Below are 16,123 nucleotides of genomic sequence, written 5' to 3'. Positions count from 1 at the left end.
AACAAGCGACTATCATATTAGGCCTGACGACATTTCAGATAGTGCTGGAGGGGGGTTGGGGAGGAAAAAAACAGTAAGGGGAGGGAGGAGGAGACAGACGAGGTTGCTATCATACTAGGTCCAGGGACAATTCTGATAAAGTGCATAGAAGAAAGTAAGGGGAGGAAATAGGAAAAGGTAAAAGGGAAAGGAGGAGAGAACAGAGAGTTAGCAGTCAAAAGAGTGGAGAAGCAAGAGGGGAGAGAATACAATTGCAGAAGTCAGTAGTAACACAATGTTGCAAGCCAGGATACAAGATGAAGATGGGAACAGCATGATTCAGGGCCACCATGAGTACAAGATGCAAAAGAAGTTCAGCATGAGAGTTGACAAAGGGTGACGCACCATGAATGAATGAAGTCCATAAAAGTCAAATCCAGCATTGTCCACAAGACGGTGATGGTAAAACCAGAATGCATCAGGACAGACTCCTGCAGAAATAGGCTTGAGGGGGGAGCAGGGTAGAAGAATCAAGCAAAACAGGCAACACCTGTGTGCGAGAATGGGGGGGCACAAGGGAACATCACGGGGGTCCATAGGGAGTAACATATGTTGGTGCATGCCTACCTGCTGTCTGAGCAGGGGGTCGGGCCCTGGGGCCTCCTGGTCCAAACAGGAATTCCCCTTTTCTTTGTCTGCCCTTCGCTTAGGACGCCCAGGCGAGACAGGCCCTTGATCTAATAGTTAGGAGCAGCAAGGAAAAAGCAGGGCTAAGAAGGTGGGTGGTGCTTGCTAAGTGGTAAAAAAGAGCAGCAAACAAGAAGGCACCAGGTGGGCGTGGCTTGCTAAGTGGTGAAAAAGAGCAGCAAACCGGAAGGCACCAGGTGGGCGGGGATTAGGCCAGGTGACCTAGATCCACTTGCACCTGCTCCCCATCTGCCTATGTCATTGTCATGTTTAGACCTGCATGTAAATACTTTTGCTTTTTTTCACTATTTTTGCTGCTCGTTGTTTTCCACCATGGCCTGGTTTTGACATGGGGATGGCCCCTTGCTTCCCTCACTATGGGAATTGGTGCCCCTGTACCCATGCAAACCAGCAGCGTCAGAAGTAATTCCCAGGGTAGGGGATAGGAGATGGATCATTCTCACAGCAGTCCCCAAGTGGGGCTTCATATGAGAACAGCATGGTGTGTTCTAATGCGCCTGTTCATGGCCCCATGCTGTCACCTACAATTTCTTTATTTTGCACTGGCCCTCATGTAGTCCATATCACTTGATTTGACAGGCAGATAGTCTCACCATCCATTCATACCAGAGATTTTTGCATAGAGCACTGACTGTAGCAGGGCCAACATAACTTTTCTGCTATGATAATTTTTTTAAATCAATTATTCTGACTTTAGGACTTAAGGGCATTCAACAAAGTAGGCTTTGACCTACATCATCCTTTGCTAAATTCTGTGACTTGGCATAGGTGCATACCACAAAGTTAATATTTTCAGGAATTGCGATTTTCAAGAGTGGGAGACCAAATTCCTTTTCGCAAGCGCAAAAGGGAAGTGTGTGTTTGTGTTTAATCTGCAGTGCCAAAGTTGCAGTGGGAAACGAAAGAGTAATGTTGAGAGGCATTTTGGGACAATGTATACAAATTATGAAAAGAATGTTCCTAAAGGAAGCAGTCTGCAATCCTAAAAAGTAGCTGAACTAAAAGCTGCCCTAAAGTCAACGGGTCAGAAGAGTCTGCATGGAGCCAAGACAGCCAAAGCCACTTTGAAAAAGTCTATGGCGCTGTAGCACTTTAACATTGTTCAAGACTTTTGTGCTATTAGAGAGTATGTAGTAAAAAAAAAGAATCACTGTTGGGCCACAAGCTGTAAGGCTTGTGAAGGGCAGAGCTGGAATCAGCTCTGCAAAAATCACCTACTGCAAGTCTCCAGTAAGAGCAAGCCTGCAAGCTACAGACAAAAGAGGCAAGTACCCCTTTAGTCAAGACAATACCTTAGGTTTGAAGAGGATCCAGCTGGCTTCTGTTCTGGTTGCAGTCCTGCAGATCCTGGTTCCTGGGCCTCAGTTGTGGGGACTAGAGGGAGGAAGTCTATAGGATTCCTGCACTTCAGTTTGAAGGCTCAGGCTCTCTTCTGATCAGCAGCACTTTGCGGTTTCAGCAACCGGTCAATTGCCCCACCGCGGTTCTTGGACACTTTATGGGCTTCCCTTGCTTCTGGGGCCCAGAACCCTGAGGTGGCTCAGGCTTGGGTCGTCCTGCTTCAGGTCGGTCCTCTAGAGCTTCCTGAAGGTCTGGTCCAGCTTTGAGACAATGCACTCTATTCTGGTGTTCATTACCCCTGGCACTCGGTTCCAGCAGCAGCAAAGAAGTACAGCCAGCAGGGAGAGGGGGATCTAGTCAAGTTAGTCTTGGGGTCAGTTGGTCCCACCAACCCAAGGGAAGAAGTCGTTTGTTCCGGTCTTCTCTAGTAGATAAGAAAATTGTAGCTTCAGCATTCAGCAGGGCATCACCAGGCAAACCAACAGTCCAGGAGGGTGCAGCAAGCTTCTCTTCCAGTTTCTTTCTTAGGATGTTTCGCCGAGTGGTCTAGACTGCCTTCTGTTCAAGAGACCTCACCTTTCATACAGGTTTCTCCCATTCATGCGCAGCGTAGCTGTGTCACACAGCATGGTGGCTGTCCTGCAAGGACAGCCAGCCAGCCAGCCAATTAGCACTGGGTGCTTTCAGGTAACCAAGGAGACTAAGGACAGGGAGTTTCTGGCACCTCCCTCACTTCCTGCCCTGCCAGCCACACTGGAGCCAGAGGTAGGTTTCAGCACTGAAGCCAGCCAAAGGCAAAACGAACAAAAGGGTTAAACCTGGTTTTGGCGTGCAGAGTAAAACCCAAGAAAGACCACACAAGTAAGAAATGGCGTAAAATGAAAACCGGGGCCATTTTTACAAAACAGGCACCCATGGGTGCATTAATGCAGCTGAAGATTCAGCCTGCAGTTAAAACGCACAATGGGAAGAAAATTGAACCACTGCCACCAGCCATTAAAATTAGTGAGGGTAACAAAAATGTTACATGAGTAAGTAAAGACAAAAGGCTACTAAGTAACCCCGGTACTTTCACATAAGATGAGGTGTACTGGACCTACATAGGAAACCAGGTACGTAAAGTCAATTTCACTTTACTACTCTTGGGAAGAGTAGTTTACCCAAGAGAAGGTATTCAAACATTCTGAGAAATCCAGAGGACTTCTCTGCGACACTGCACTGAAGGTGCTGTGCGTCACAATACAAAAAGGTACATGCCTATGGAATTTGTCAGACTACAAAACCAAAGAAACCGAGTTTAAAATACGATCAAAAATACATGAGAGCGAGAAAAAGGGGCTTGCTCACTCCAGGATAAAAATGTAAAGTCCTAAAGTCCAGCAAAACAGCTGGGGGTCTCTAAGGTAGAGGGGAATTAGCACAGAAATTAGAATTCTCCCCAACACCCCTGCTGCCAAGCTCTCCCATGTTCAGAATGGCGGTTTCTCAGTGGCCGCTCCCCAGCTTCGGATTGCCCTCCCACCGGATCTTAGAGTTGGTGGGGCAATTTCAATGTTTTGGGGCAGGCTGCAGACCCTTCTATTCGAATAAACTTAGCCATTTTGCTTATTCACTCAACCCTGTAATCTCTGGCTTGGTTGAGTGAAATGTTTAATTCATTATGATATGATGATATGATATGGCATTTATAACGTGCCTATACCCAAGTGTTTCAAGGCGCGACTTGTGTGGTTGTGTTGATGTTCTTGTCCCTGCGCTTCTATGCCTATGGGCTTTTTCCCAGAGCGTTACAAATAAATTAAATAAATAAAAAAAAGGTTAAAGGGAATTGGCACAGAAATGAAAATTCACCCCAACAGTGAAGCATGACCAACTGTGGTCGATTTTTCAATTCCAGTCTCCAAATGGCAGATTTTATTGCTATGATTATTAAACGTGGTCATGCAAACTTGGTTGCAGATTTACTAGCATTTTCTGCTGGATTGAGCAAAACGTCCTCATGCAAATATTTTGCTCTTAAGTTTCGACTAGCTTGCGTGGATAGCACTGGGTGGTAAGAGGTTGATCTAATTCAACAGCAAACAGATTGTACTCATTGATTGACAAACAATTCCACCTAATTCTGTCACATTGACCAACTGGCAGATTATCGTGGAGGCCACAGGAGTGAAAACTAGCGGACTGCAGCTGCACGTTTCTGTCTTTCGGTTTATAGATTTGAGCAAAGGTTTGTTGCGTTAGGGAGAATTCTCAGAAATGTGCTAATTTCCCTTCTACCTTAGAGACCCCTACCTCTTTTGCTGGACATTAGGACTTTTAATCTAAACTGGAGAGAAATACTTTTTACACACTCATGCATTTTTCTGTGATTTGGACTCTGTTTCTTTTGTCTTTGGAGTCTGACAAATTCCATAGGCATCATATTTTTTACATTGTGGCACACAGCACCCTCAGTGCAGTGACACAGGAAGTCTTCCAGATTTCCCAAAGGTTTAAATACCTTCTCTTGCAGAACTACTGTTTCCAAGAGCAGTGAAGTGAAATTGACTTTACTTACATGTGTAACTTTCTATACTCAGCACACACACTATCTTGTAATAGGGTGCTGGAGGGGTTACTCTGTATTGTCTTTGTCTAGTTTTTCATGTAAAATTTTTATGTTACCCTTTCTACAATTAATGGCTGGTGGCAGTGGTTTACTTTTTCCGACCATTATCTGTTTTACTGCGGGCTGCATTCACAGCTGCAGTAAGGCACCCATTTTGTCAAAATGGCCCTGTCTTCTTTTATTAGCCATTTCTTGTTAGAAAGTTCCTTCATGAGATATACTCTGCACACCAAACCAGGTTTGGTCCCTTTGTTCTTTTTGTCTTTGGCAGGATTCACTAGTGAAGAAGGCCTCTGGCTCCAGCATGTCTGACAGGGGCACAAAGTGAGGGAGGTGCTCAAAGCTCCCTGTGCTTAATCCCCTTGGTTACAGGAATGCACCCAAAGGTGATTTGCCGGGTGGCTGTCCTTGGAGAACAGCCACCCTGCTGTGTGATTGACAGCCAGGCTGGAATGAATGGGAGAAGCCTTCATAAAAAGGCGAGGCATTTTGCTTGGAAGGCAGAGTCGACCACTGGACGAAGGAATCCGAAGAAGAACTTGGAAGAGGCTGCTGCTGCAACTCCCAGACCGTTGGTTTGCCCGGAGAAGCCCTGCTGCAGTGCTGAAGCTCCGAATTCGCCTTGACTAGAGAAACCCTGCAAAGGACTTCTCCCCTTGGGTTGGTGGGACTGATCGACCCAAATACAAGCTCATCTGGAAATCCTCTCGGAGCTGGCTGTACTTCCATTGCTGCTACAGGAACCAAAGTGCCAGGGAAAGGAACACCAGAATAGTGTGTCTTTCAGCCGTACCCGAGCTCCGGACTCCCTTGAAGCAGGACTGAAAGCCTGAGCCACCTCAACAGAGTGTTGAACACCAGATTCAAGGAAAGTCCAGAGTGGTATCAGAGAACCAGCGGTGGTGCTACTTGCAAGGGTTGCAAGAAGCAGTCACCGCAAAGTACTGATCTGAAGTTTGCCCATTGCTGCCGCTGACCTTCCATTCGTAGTTCAGGAGTCCCTAGATGTCCTCCCTCTTGTCCACATGACTGAGGCCCAGGAACAAAGGATTTGCAGACCTACACAGGAACAGAAGCCAGCTGGAACCACCTTCTAACCAAAGGTACTGTAAAAGTAGGGGACTTACCTCCTGTTGTGTAGCCCGACTAGCTCTCAGTTGAGACTTGTCCTGGTTGCTTTTGTAAAGTGGCTAGCAGCTTTGCCACTCACAAGCCTCCCAGCTTGTGGCCCTACAGATATTTCATTTTCTTCAAAGACTTCCAAAACATTGTGCAAGACTTGCCTACAAGAAGTGCTTCAGTTCTCCTAAACTTTTTGCTCAATTAACATTGGCTGTCCTGGCTCCCTAAAAGACTATTTTCTGACTTTGTGCTTCAACTATCCCTCAACAAATGGCACATTAGACAACTTTTGGGTCTGCAAAAGGGTTAACTTTCTTTGCATTGGGGGTTTTCAAAAAGTACTTACCTGCTTAAGAATATTTGCTTAACTTTTGTTTTATTCCCTAAAAACTTTTCTTTGACACCAAACTCAGTATTGCTCTAAATGCTAATGTTAAAGGATATTTGTACTGCACGCTATCACCACCGGAGTGGTCCCCTGGCGGTTCTGAAAAGGGAAGGGGATGAGTTAGTGGGAAAAGAGCAGTGATGTGCCGTTGGCAGCCTCAGCCCGGTTAACACTGTTCGCAGGGCTTGGGGTACTTTCCGTTCGGTAGCCGTCGTGTGCTGTTGTGCGAATCTGTGTGTGTTTTGTTGTTGCGGTGTAGTGATGTTTGTGCAGTTTGTGTTATAGGGTTGTGGTTGTTTAGAGTTTGAGAGGTATATATGCAGAGGGGTAAATGTGGCACTGGCTGATATTCACTATTCCTATCTAATTGTGATTCAGGCTATTGTTCACAGTCTTATGTAAATGTGCCATTTGCTAACATTCACATTTCTATCTAGATGCGACGCAGGCTAATGTTCACAATTACATCTAAGTGTTGCATTTGCTAACATACACAATTCAGTCCGGGTCCAGCACCGGCCAATGTTCACAATTCTGTGTAATGTGGTACTTACTAACCCTCAAAATTCTATGTAAGAGTGGGATTTGCTATCATACTAGATGTGGCGCAAGGCAAAATTACAATCCTGTCTCAGATAGACATAGGCAGATGGTCACAATTCTATCCATGTAAGAGCGTTTTAAGTTATGTTTGCCTGGCGATCTATGTTTTGGTAAGGTAATGTAGAGTGGCAGGGCTTTTGGAGTAAAGCGATTTATTTACACCCCACCCATGCCACTTATTTTTTGTGTCTGTTGGCGGCTGGCTTCACCTGCAGACACTTTTTGGAGCCGCCCATGTCTGAGCCGCACATGTCGGAGCCGCCCTTTGCCGCAGGGGCAGCCGAGAAGAGGGCTGCCCTGGGAGGGCCCGTTAAGGCCAGAGAACTAACCAATCACGGATGGAGGAGCACACAAGGAAGGCAAAAAGTCCATCACAGGTGAAGGGAGGGGAAAGGGGAGAAAAGGAACCAGGAAAGTGAGGTAACACGTGGGGATTGGGAGCTACCTTCAACACGGCCAAAGATTTTCTTTGGCTCACAGGGGTCAAAGGATCCTACACTGCTCAACTGCTGAAGTCGAATGGAAGTGGCGTTCTCCCGCGATGCAGCAGTTCAACGGACCCCACAGTAAGGCACACCACAAATCACAGGTGGAGGGAGGGTTGGGAGGCGAGCAGAGGGAGGGAAAAGCGACGAAAAGGAGCCGGGGAAGTGAGGTAACACGCAGGACCTGGGGGCAACCTTCAACACGGCCAAAGATTTTTTCGGGCCCACAGGGGTTCAAGGAGCCTACACTGCTCACCTGGCGATGCTGAATGGTAGTCGAATGTACCAGTGATATATCAATGTCCACAGTGTCCTAGTTATTTAAGTCACCCCAGGGTGTAGGAAGCATCTCTGTGCCTACTGATTTACTGAAAAGGAGTGTGTATTTTGAAGTACATTGTTGTGTTACATATATAATTGTACCCTTCTGAAGGCGGCTTATTCAACTGACTTAAATTAATAAATAACTGTTTAATCAAGAAACCTTGAGTATAAGTTTTTATTTTTATCCTTGTCACTGTGCATCTCTAAAAACCCTACTGCTCAATGACCCCTCTTGAGATAAGCCTGACTGCTCAGCCACACTACCAACATGTGCAGTACAGACTTACAACAAAGATCGGGTTACCTATTGCCAGGACGACAAGATTGGTGTAGTCTTCCAGAGGGTAATGCATACAATCTTGTCTAACAATACCAGAGTTCGGTTTCCATGCGTGGTTCCGAGATTCGAACCTCTGTTGCTCTGCATGGTCTTGGTGCCAAGACCAACACGTTGCCCCCGTGCTATCCTCCGAGCCTTAGTGATTACTACACTTGTTAACTATACGACAGCAAGTGGCCTTGTATGTAAGATGGTCTGGCTAATTATGTCATGATGCTGCGCAGCCCCAGTGTTTAGTACAAGACCCAATCTCAAATACAGGTCCCATACTAAAGCTAGGTCTCTTCATTGGGATCACTCAGCTGCCTTTCCAAATGCAAGCCTAATTAAAGGAACTTCACAGTCTGATAGCAGCAGCAATAACGCCTGCTGGTAGTCGACACTGTTTTCACACAAGGCGAGAGGCCAATAGCAGCAGTTTGTGTTCTGTTGGTCTAGAGGTGGGTCTGGTGAATCTGAAGAGGCCCTTCAAGCAAGGACCACTGTAAAGCCACTTTTAAAATTGAAGTGCCGAAGAAAAGACAAAAATGCTGGAGTGTGGGTCTAGTGCTGCTGTCCAGTTGGTTGGAGGTGCAACTCTGGTGCCTCACAAAATGGGCATTCGTGAATGTTTCTATTGGGGGAAAGGAGGTGTCCAGGGATCAGACAAAGAAAACAATATTTCCTAGACATGTTCATACCACAGGAGGCTTGTTTGTTGGAGAGCCGGCATGCTCACAGAGTTAAAAGGGGTGGATCCGTGCTGCAGAGAAAAGAACAAGTTACTTTCTTACCTGGTAACGTTCTTTCGATGGGATGGTCCGACGACGTATTCCATATCTATGACATGTAATCACCACAGCTGTGCTGCTTCGGAAACTTTTTTCGGCGGCTGCGTCGATGACGTCGATGAGCCGTCGTCGAGGACCTCGTCCGACGTCATCCGATGCGATAAGTAGGACGCACGACGCCCGTAGCCTCAGTTGTAGTTTTTTCCCCCAGAACGTGTGACATTAGTCAACTGCCAGTCAGACACAAAGCCTTGCGGAACGTAAGCTGCAATCGCAAAAGAAATTCTGCATCGGGGAAGGCAGGGCGGGAGCGATATGGAATAAGTCGTCGGACCATCCCATCGAAAGAACGTTACCAGGTAAGAAAGTAACTTGTTCTTCGAGGGGATTGGGTCCTCTGACGTATTCCATATCTATGACAGACTCCCAAAGCAGTACCAGAGCAAGGAGGAGGGAAAGAATTTAGAATCAAAATTTAGAATAGCCAATCAAATAGCAGAACAAAGGACCGTCTTGCCAAAGGCCAGATCCTGTCCTTGGATGCAATCGAGGGAATAGTGACGTACAAATGTATGTACTGAAGCCCAGGTGGCTGCATCATAGATGTTGCGAATAGGAACACCCCTCTGCAGGGCAGTAGATGCAGCCATACCCCTGGTAGAATGGGCCCGCAAGCCAGCCGGTGGGTCCTTACCCGCCAAGCGGTAACACTCCGAGATGGCCAAAATAATCCAGCGAGACAAAGTCTGTTTCGTCACAGCTAGCCCCAAACGCTTTCCAGCATAACCAATAAAGAGTTGATCGTCCACTCTGAGACATGCGTGAAACATAAAAGCTTAAAGCTCTCCTAGGATCAAGCCTATGGAGCCTCTCCTCTTCCTTACCAGGATGCGGAGGAGGATAGAATGCCGGAAGAACAACCTTCTGGGCCAAATGAAATTCCGTCACTACCTTCGGAAGAAAAGGAGGACGCAGTCTAAGGACAACCCTGTCCTTGTGAAATACAGTGAAGGGTGGCTTAACTGAAAGTGCCTGTAACTCACTCACTCTGCGAGCGGAAGTAACCGCAACTAAAAACACAGTTTTCAGAGTTAACAGCCTCAAAGGGCAAGAATGTAAAGGCTAAAACGGAGCACCCATAAGAAACTTAAGAACAAGGTTTAAATCCCAACCGGGCACCAGGAAAGGTGACGGAGGGAACACATTAGTGAGCCCTTTCAGAAACTGTGAAATTAAAGGGATTTTAAAGTAAGAACACTCTTCAGACGAGCGCTTAAAGATGGACAGCGCCGCCAGGTAACCTTTAATGGTACCCACTTGCAAGCTCCTGTGGGCCAAAGAAAGTAAAAAGGACAGAACCATGGGGATGTCACATGCAAAAGGATCCACATTCTGAACTCTGCACCAGTCGCAGAACTTACGCCAACGGTACAGAGACTTTGTTGCTGGCCTTCGGGCCGAAAGCAACACCTCCATCACGTCTTCAGGGAGGTCCCAATCCTTCTACCTCAACCTTTCAGAAGCCAAGCGTGAAGGTTTAGGGATCTGACCTCTGGATGGAGAACCTGACCCCCCCCCTCCCGTGAGAGCAGATTGTCTCGGTAGGGAAGACGACGTGGAGGGCAGATGGATAAGTCGAGAAGGCCCGGGTACCACATCCTCCGAGCCCACGCCGGAGAAATGAGGATCATCCGGGACCCGAACTTCCGTAACCTCCGCAGCACTTGCGGGATTGACGGGGACTGGAGGAAACGCATACAGCAGCGGGAATGACCACTCCACCACGAACGCGTCTCCTAAGGCTCCTTTTGGAGAAAATTCCCGCGAGCAAAACCTTTCGCACTTCCGGTTGACACTGGAGGCGAAGAGATCAAATTGAGGGGTCCCCCAAAGGGCGAAGATCTCCAGGAGAATCTCCTGAGCCAACTCCAACTCGTGAGAGATCGCGCTCTGCCTGCTCAGAGCGTCCGCCGTCACGTTTTCGCCTCCGGCCAGATGAACTGCCGAGATCGAAACTTCCTGCTAGATAGCCCAGAGCTCGAGCTGCCTCGCCTCCATTCACAGACGAAGTGACCCTGCCCCCTCTTTTTTGTTGAGGTAGTGCATGGCCACTGTTTTGTCCGTCAGGATCAGGACACTTTCCTCACACAGTCGGCAGAAAAGCCTTCAGGGCTAGCCTGACGGCCCTCAGCTCCAACAGATTGATATGGAGTCTGGACTCCGACGGAGACCAACGACCGCTGTCAGCCCGTTGGCATGAGCTCCCCATCCCGTGAGGGATGCATCCGTCACGATCGTCCCCTCCGGCCAGGGAAGCCAAAATGGAGCCCCCTTCATCAAGTTGCCTTCGACGGCCCACCACAGAAGGTCCCGGGCGACCGAGGGCGGCACCTGAACCGGGTCCGACATCCTGCCGGAGGACTGCGACCATAGCGTCTTGAGTGCCCACTGCAAAGATCTCATCCGCAGGCGAGCCTCTGGCACCAGAAGAATGCAGGATGCCATGAGGCCGAGCAACCTCAAGAACTCGAACGCTGGGAGCGTCTGGGCATGCTGAAACTTGTGCACCATCTGCTGAATGTGAAGAGCCCTCACCTGGGGAGGAAAACACTGCCCCAGGGAAGTGTCAAGCACTGCTCCGATGTACTGGAGCCGCTGTGTTGGCGTCAAATGGGACTTTAAATTGAGGGAGAAGCCCAGCCTGTGAAGTGAGTGGCAGGTGACGGACAGATGATCCAGGACTTGCTCGGGAGAGCTCCCCCTGATCAACCAATCGTCCAGGTAGGGGTAGACGTGAATCCCCCCTTGCCTGAGATGCGCTGCCACCACCACCACCATGAGCTAGGTGAAAACCCTCGGGGCAGAGGTCAATCCGAACGGCAGGACCCGAAACTGAAAGTGCGAGTCGCCAACCGCGAACCTCAGTTACTTCCTGTGCTTGGGATGGATCGGCACATGGAAGTAAGCATCCTTGAGGTCGAGTGACACCAACCAGTCCTGAAGCTGAAGGGCCTGGAGGACTTGAGAGAGAGTAACCATCTTGAACTTGTCGTTCCTGAGGAGTTTGTTCAAACCGCGCAAGTCCATGATGGGTCTCAATCCCCCGTCTTTCTTCGAAATCAAAAAATAAGGGGAATACCATCCCTTGTTCCTCTCTGCTACAGGCACCAGTTCTATGGCGCCTTTCTCCAGCAGGGCTTGAATTTCCTGCGCAAGGAGCGAATCCGGACTCTGCAAAGAGAGGTTACCCGGTGGATGGTTGCGAGGCCTGTGCCGAAAGGGAAGACAGTAGCCGTGGGTTATGATGATCTCCAGAACCCACACATCTGAAGTAATGGCTTGCCACTCTACAAGATGCTGCGCCAGCCTTCCCCCCACCGGCGAACCATGGGACATGGCCTCATGACTGAGTGGGAGCGGCTGCGGCGTTACCTGAGGGCAAAGAGGCAACTGCCCGAGCGGCCTTGGCACCACGGGTACCCTGTCGTCCACCTCTGGTACCCCTGCGTTGGCCTCTTTGACTGCCAGCTCCTCTCGCTTTACTGAAGGACGAGTAATAGCAAAAGGAACCACCCCTCCACTGCTGTCCCCTAGGACGAAAAGGCAGAGGTTGGCGAACTGCAGCGCCCAACGACTTCGCTGCAGCTTTTGAGGTCTGCAACCTCTCAAGGCTCTCGTCAGCCTTGCTGCCAAAAAGGTGTTCACCATCAAAGGGCATGTTGAGGAGCCGGGACTGCACATCAGGAGCAAACCCCGACTTCCGCAACCACGCAAACCTGCGTATCACGGTGCTCGCCGCCATGGACCTACTGACGCATTCAGCTAAGTCCAAACCCAACTGAACGGACTCACACATGGCATCCTTCCCATCCTGGACCATAGCAAGGAAACCATCCCGTTCGTCCCCTTCGGGAATATGTTCAGCCGCTAACGCAACACAGTTCCACAGAGTGTGTGTGAGAAACGAGACAAGGCACAAATGGAGTTGGCCGCCTGAAGCGCCATACCACCAGAAGAAAACACTTTCTTCGCCCAGCCATCAAAACGTTTGTTGTCCCTATCAGGAGGGATGGTAGGGTACGACGCCTGCTTTGCCGGGGCCATGGCCGCCTGCACCACCAAACTCTCCGGAGTGGGGTGCCTGGTCAAGTAGCAGGAGTCGCTACTGGCTGGACGGTATTTTCGCGACAAGGATCTGCCCACCGCCGGGAGACTCTCCGGAACAGTCCAAGCCGCCGCCACCCTTCTCTGAAATATATTCCAGGTGGCGAAAAGAAGGCACCCGAGAGTGCTTGCTCTTAACCAGAGCCTTCCTAGGGCCTTCCCCCGTGCCACGGGGTACCTCCGACACGAAAGGCGTCGAGCGAATCGGCGCCGGCGTCGAGAGAACAGGCATCGGCGGCGAGAGGATCAACGTCGAGGAAATCAGCGTCGACGGCAGATGCAGCACCGCCAGCATCAGCAGCGTCGGCATCGACACAGTCCTCGAAGCCGGAGCTCCGAGCATGTCCTTCGACGACCTGAGTGTCGACGGCTTTGACGACTTCCTCGGAGCCGGAGCCTCGAGAAAGCCTGTCGACGCCCTCGACGCCTCAGACGTCGATATCTTCCTCGAAGACCTCACAGGTGCACACGGACTCGAACGCGTCGAGGACCGGGACCTGGAACGGGACCTCTCCCGTGACTCGTGCCGACCACTCTTGCGAGCGGTGTCTCTCGACCGTCCCCACTCGGGGGCGCAGACGGCTTAGTACCCTGCGACTCGAGAATCACCAGCATTTTCTTCCCAAAGGAAGCCCATTCCTCCAGCGTCGCATGGCTGGTGGGGTAAGCGACGTGCCGGGCAGAGTCCTCCGAAGAGGACCTGGAAGACGACCGGTGTTGGCGCTTCCGAGAATGCCTCGAAGAGGCTGAGGAGTGGCGAGACCGACTCCTAGAAGGAGACCCACGAGACTTCCGACGATGACGCGGAGAATCACCTCTCGAATCATCTGTCGAAAGCCCCGCAGACTTCGACTTCCGGGGCTTGGACACCCGACCTACCGACAACAACTTCTTACGTTCGCGTAAGGCTTTGGACGTGAGCGACTGGCAGTCGATACAGTCATCCGTGTCGTGGGGCTCCCCGAGGCACCAGAGGCAGGCGTTGTGCGAATCCGTCACCAACATCTTGGACCCACACTCCCCGCACGTCTTGAAGCCCGGACGCGGGGTCGAAGACGAAGTAGAAGACAACTTCACACGAAGGAAACAGAACTCCAAAGAGTGGAGGCGTTAACCGAGATTCACGAAGCAACACGTTCGCGGAAAAAACGGAACTGAGGCTACGGGCGTCGTGCGCCCTACTTATCACATCGGATGACGTCGGACGAGGTCCTCGACGACGGCGCATCGACGCAGGAGCCGAAAAAAGTTTCCGAAGCAGCACAGCTGTGGTGATTACATGTCTTAGATATGGAATACGTCGGAGGACCCAATCCCCTCGAAAAAGCCTCTATGGCCCATAAAAACCTTCAGTGCCAGTAAAAGACGTCAAAAGAAGTTAAAGGTCCATCCTGGCTTAAAATGAAAGTGTGGTTTCTTCTGGCCTACTTGGATTGTCTGGCTTCTTGTTTTCATTTTCTTATGAAAAATGGAAAATCTAGTTTAGATGAATTGCTGTACCAAAGTGCTTTCCTGGAGATTTTATTAGTTTTAATTTGGCAAATAAAGCAAAAACCCCAGACAGGCATTTGTTAAGTGTACTGAAAGGAGAGCTATTCGTGTTTAAAACATGTTACTGAATATCTCACACCCACAGAGATTCAGTGTTCATTAATATGGATGATGATCCCTTGATGGAGAACATGTAATCATCTTATCCATTCTGCAGGCATTTCAACCCCAGCCAGTTGTCATTCAACAGGGGGTTAGGTGATGTGGGGTTATTCGGTCAAATGACCTTTTTCAAAAAAGCGATAAAACAGTAGATAAAATGATTTAGAAAAACTGCTCTGACCCCGCACAGAGCAGTCTTTATAAATCAAACTGTCAGCCCTGCACTGCACATGAGTGCACGCAGCAGCTGACAGGCACGCCAGGATCCGGAAGCAGCCGCAAAGGAGGAGAACAGGTAACTTCATGTGTGCGTGTGTTTTTGTGTGTAATCGTGGGGGTCTCTGGGGTGGGGAGGGAAGCAGCAGGGGGCTGAAGGAGGGGGGTTGGGAGATGAAACCCCATAACTTAATAAATGGGGAAAGAGGGAGGGGGGTGGGTGAAGAAATGTCCTTTTTTCTATTTTTTGTCAGCCACCTAAAATCTTTTTTTTTGGGATGAATCTGTCTTTTGGTTAGGCGACCTACAAAAATAAAAAATAAACGACATAGAACTGATGTGAGCAGACATGGTCTAAAACAGTGTTGGCCTGCTCCATGAGGAACTCGTGGGAGGAGACCTGCCCGCTGGGTCCAATGAGAACATCTTGGTATGATGCGGTATACCCACGCTCCACCAAATCCCTATACACCCCTTCACTCAAACACCACTTCCATCACAAACTCTGAAGATCTTTGAGAACCCATAGGGTATGCATGACCCAAGTACTGGGACAAGGAGGCCCGTAGGAGGAATAGGGACTGACATGACAACTAAAGATACCGGTGTGGACGCTGCGCCAGGGAGGAGTCTGTGCCAAGGAGTACTTGTCTTCAGCCCGCAACGAACCTGGGAGTTTCAAATCACGTCCAAAGAAGAGCCAGGAGAAGCGGTGGGCGCAGGTGTGTAGCTGTGGAAGTCCAGAGGAGGTCGAACTAGAAGCTACGACCTGGGACCCAAAATCAGAAAAAAACAAGTCATCTTCCTCATCACAGTACTTGGTAGAGAAGGATACCAACTGAGTCCCACCAAAGAAAAAAAAGAAGCCGAGGTTGTGGACCCTTTTAACATTTGAACTGTGCTTTTGAAGCGACTTAAAACATAGGCCAGGGGAACTAACTTCTACTTCCAGTCCAGAGTCATTCTTCTGGACCAAGGTGGTCTACTTTATCTCTAGTTTTAAGCGTAAGGGACAGAAGTAGGGTTTTTGACACAGGACATTTGATTTAAATGGACATTCTGACCGACACCTTGGTGTTTTAGTTTAGTCCAAAAAAAACCTCTTCGAGGTAGCGAAAGTTAGGCTCTCTATTTTCTAGACTAATAAAAGTCTATAGCTATCACCATGCCACCTGTGTGTCAGTCTCCTCCTTCTACATCCTTACAATATCCAATACCCCACTAAGCATTGCACAGAGAAACCACTATTGCCAGTGGGGCTGTAGGGGTTGCCACAGGGGCTGCAGTGATCATTCTGATATTTGTATGCCCAAGTACAGGCCATTCACTCAAACAGCCTATTAAAGATCAATGCCAACAGAGTACCAACTCTTGTTCCTCACTAACCAAAACCATGCTTTAAAATCTAAAACTAAAATTTGA

General features: G+C 49.2%; 1 protein-coding gene across 1 annotated transcript in view; it reads right to left on the bottom strand.

Annotated features, from left to right (window-relative positions):
- RPRD2 (regulation of nuclear pre-mRNA domain containing 2) overlaps positions 1-16,123 on the bottom strand; it is a 708,220-nt gene that overhangs the window by 362,074 nt on the left and 330,023 nt on the right. The gene's annotated exons all lie outside the window — the stretch shown is intronic.

Source organism: Ambystoma mexicanum, chromosome 1p, assembly GCF_040938575.1.
Source record: "Ambystoma mexicanum isolate Mex_15411 chromosome 1p, UKY_AmexF1_1, whole genome shotgun sequence".
Taxonomy (NCBI): domain Eukaryota; kingdom Metazoa; phylum Chordata; class Amphibia; order Caudata; family Ambystomatidae; genus Ambystoma; species Ambystoma mexicanum.
Note: the sequence above shows the minus strand (reverse complement) of the source record. Positions and strands in the feature narration are given on the sequence as shown.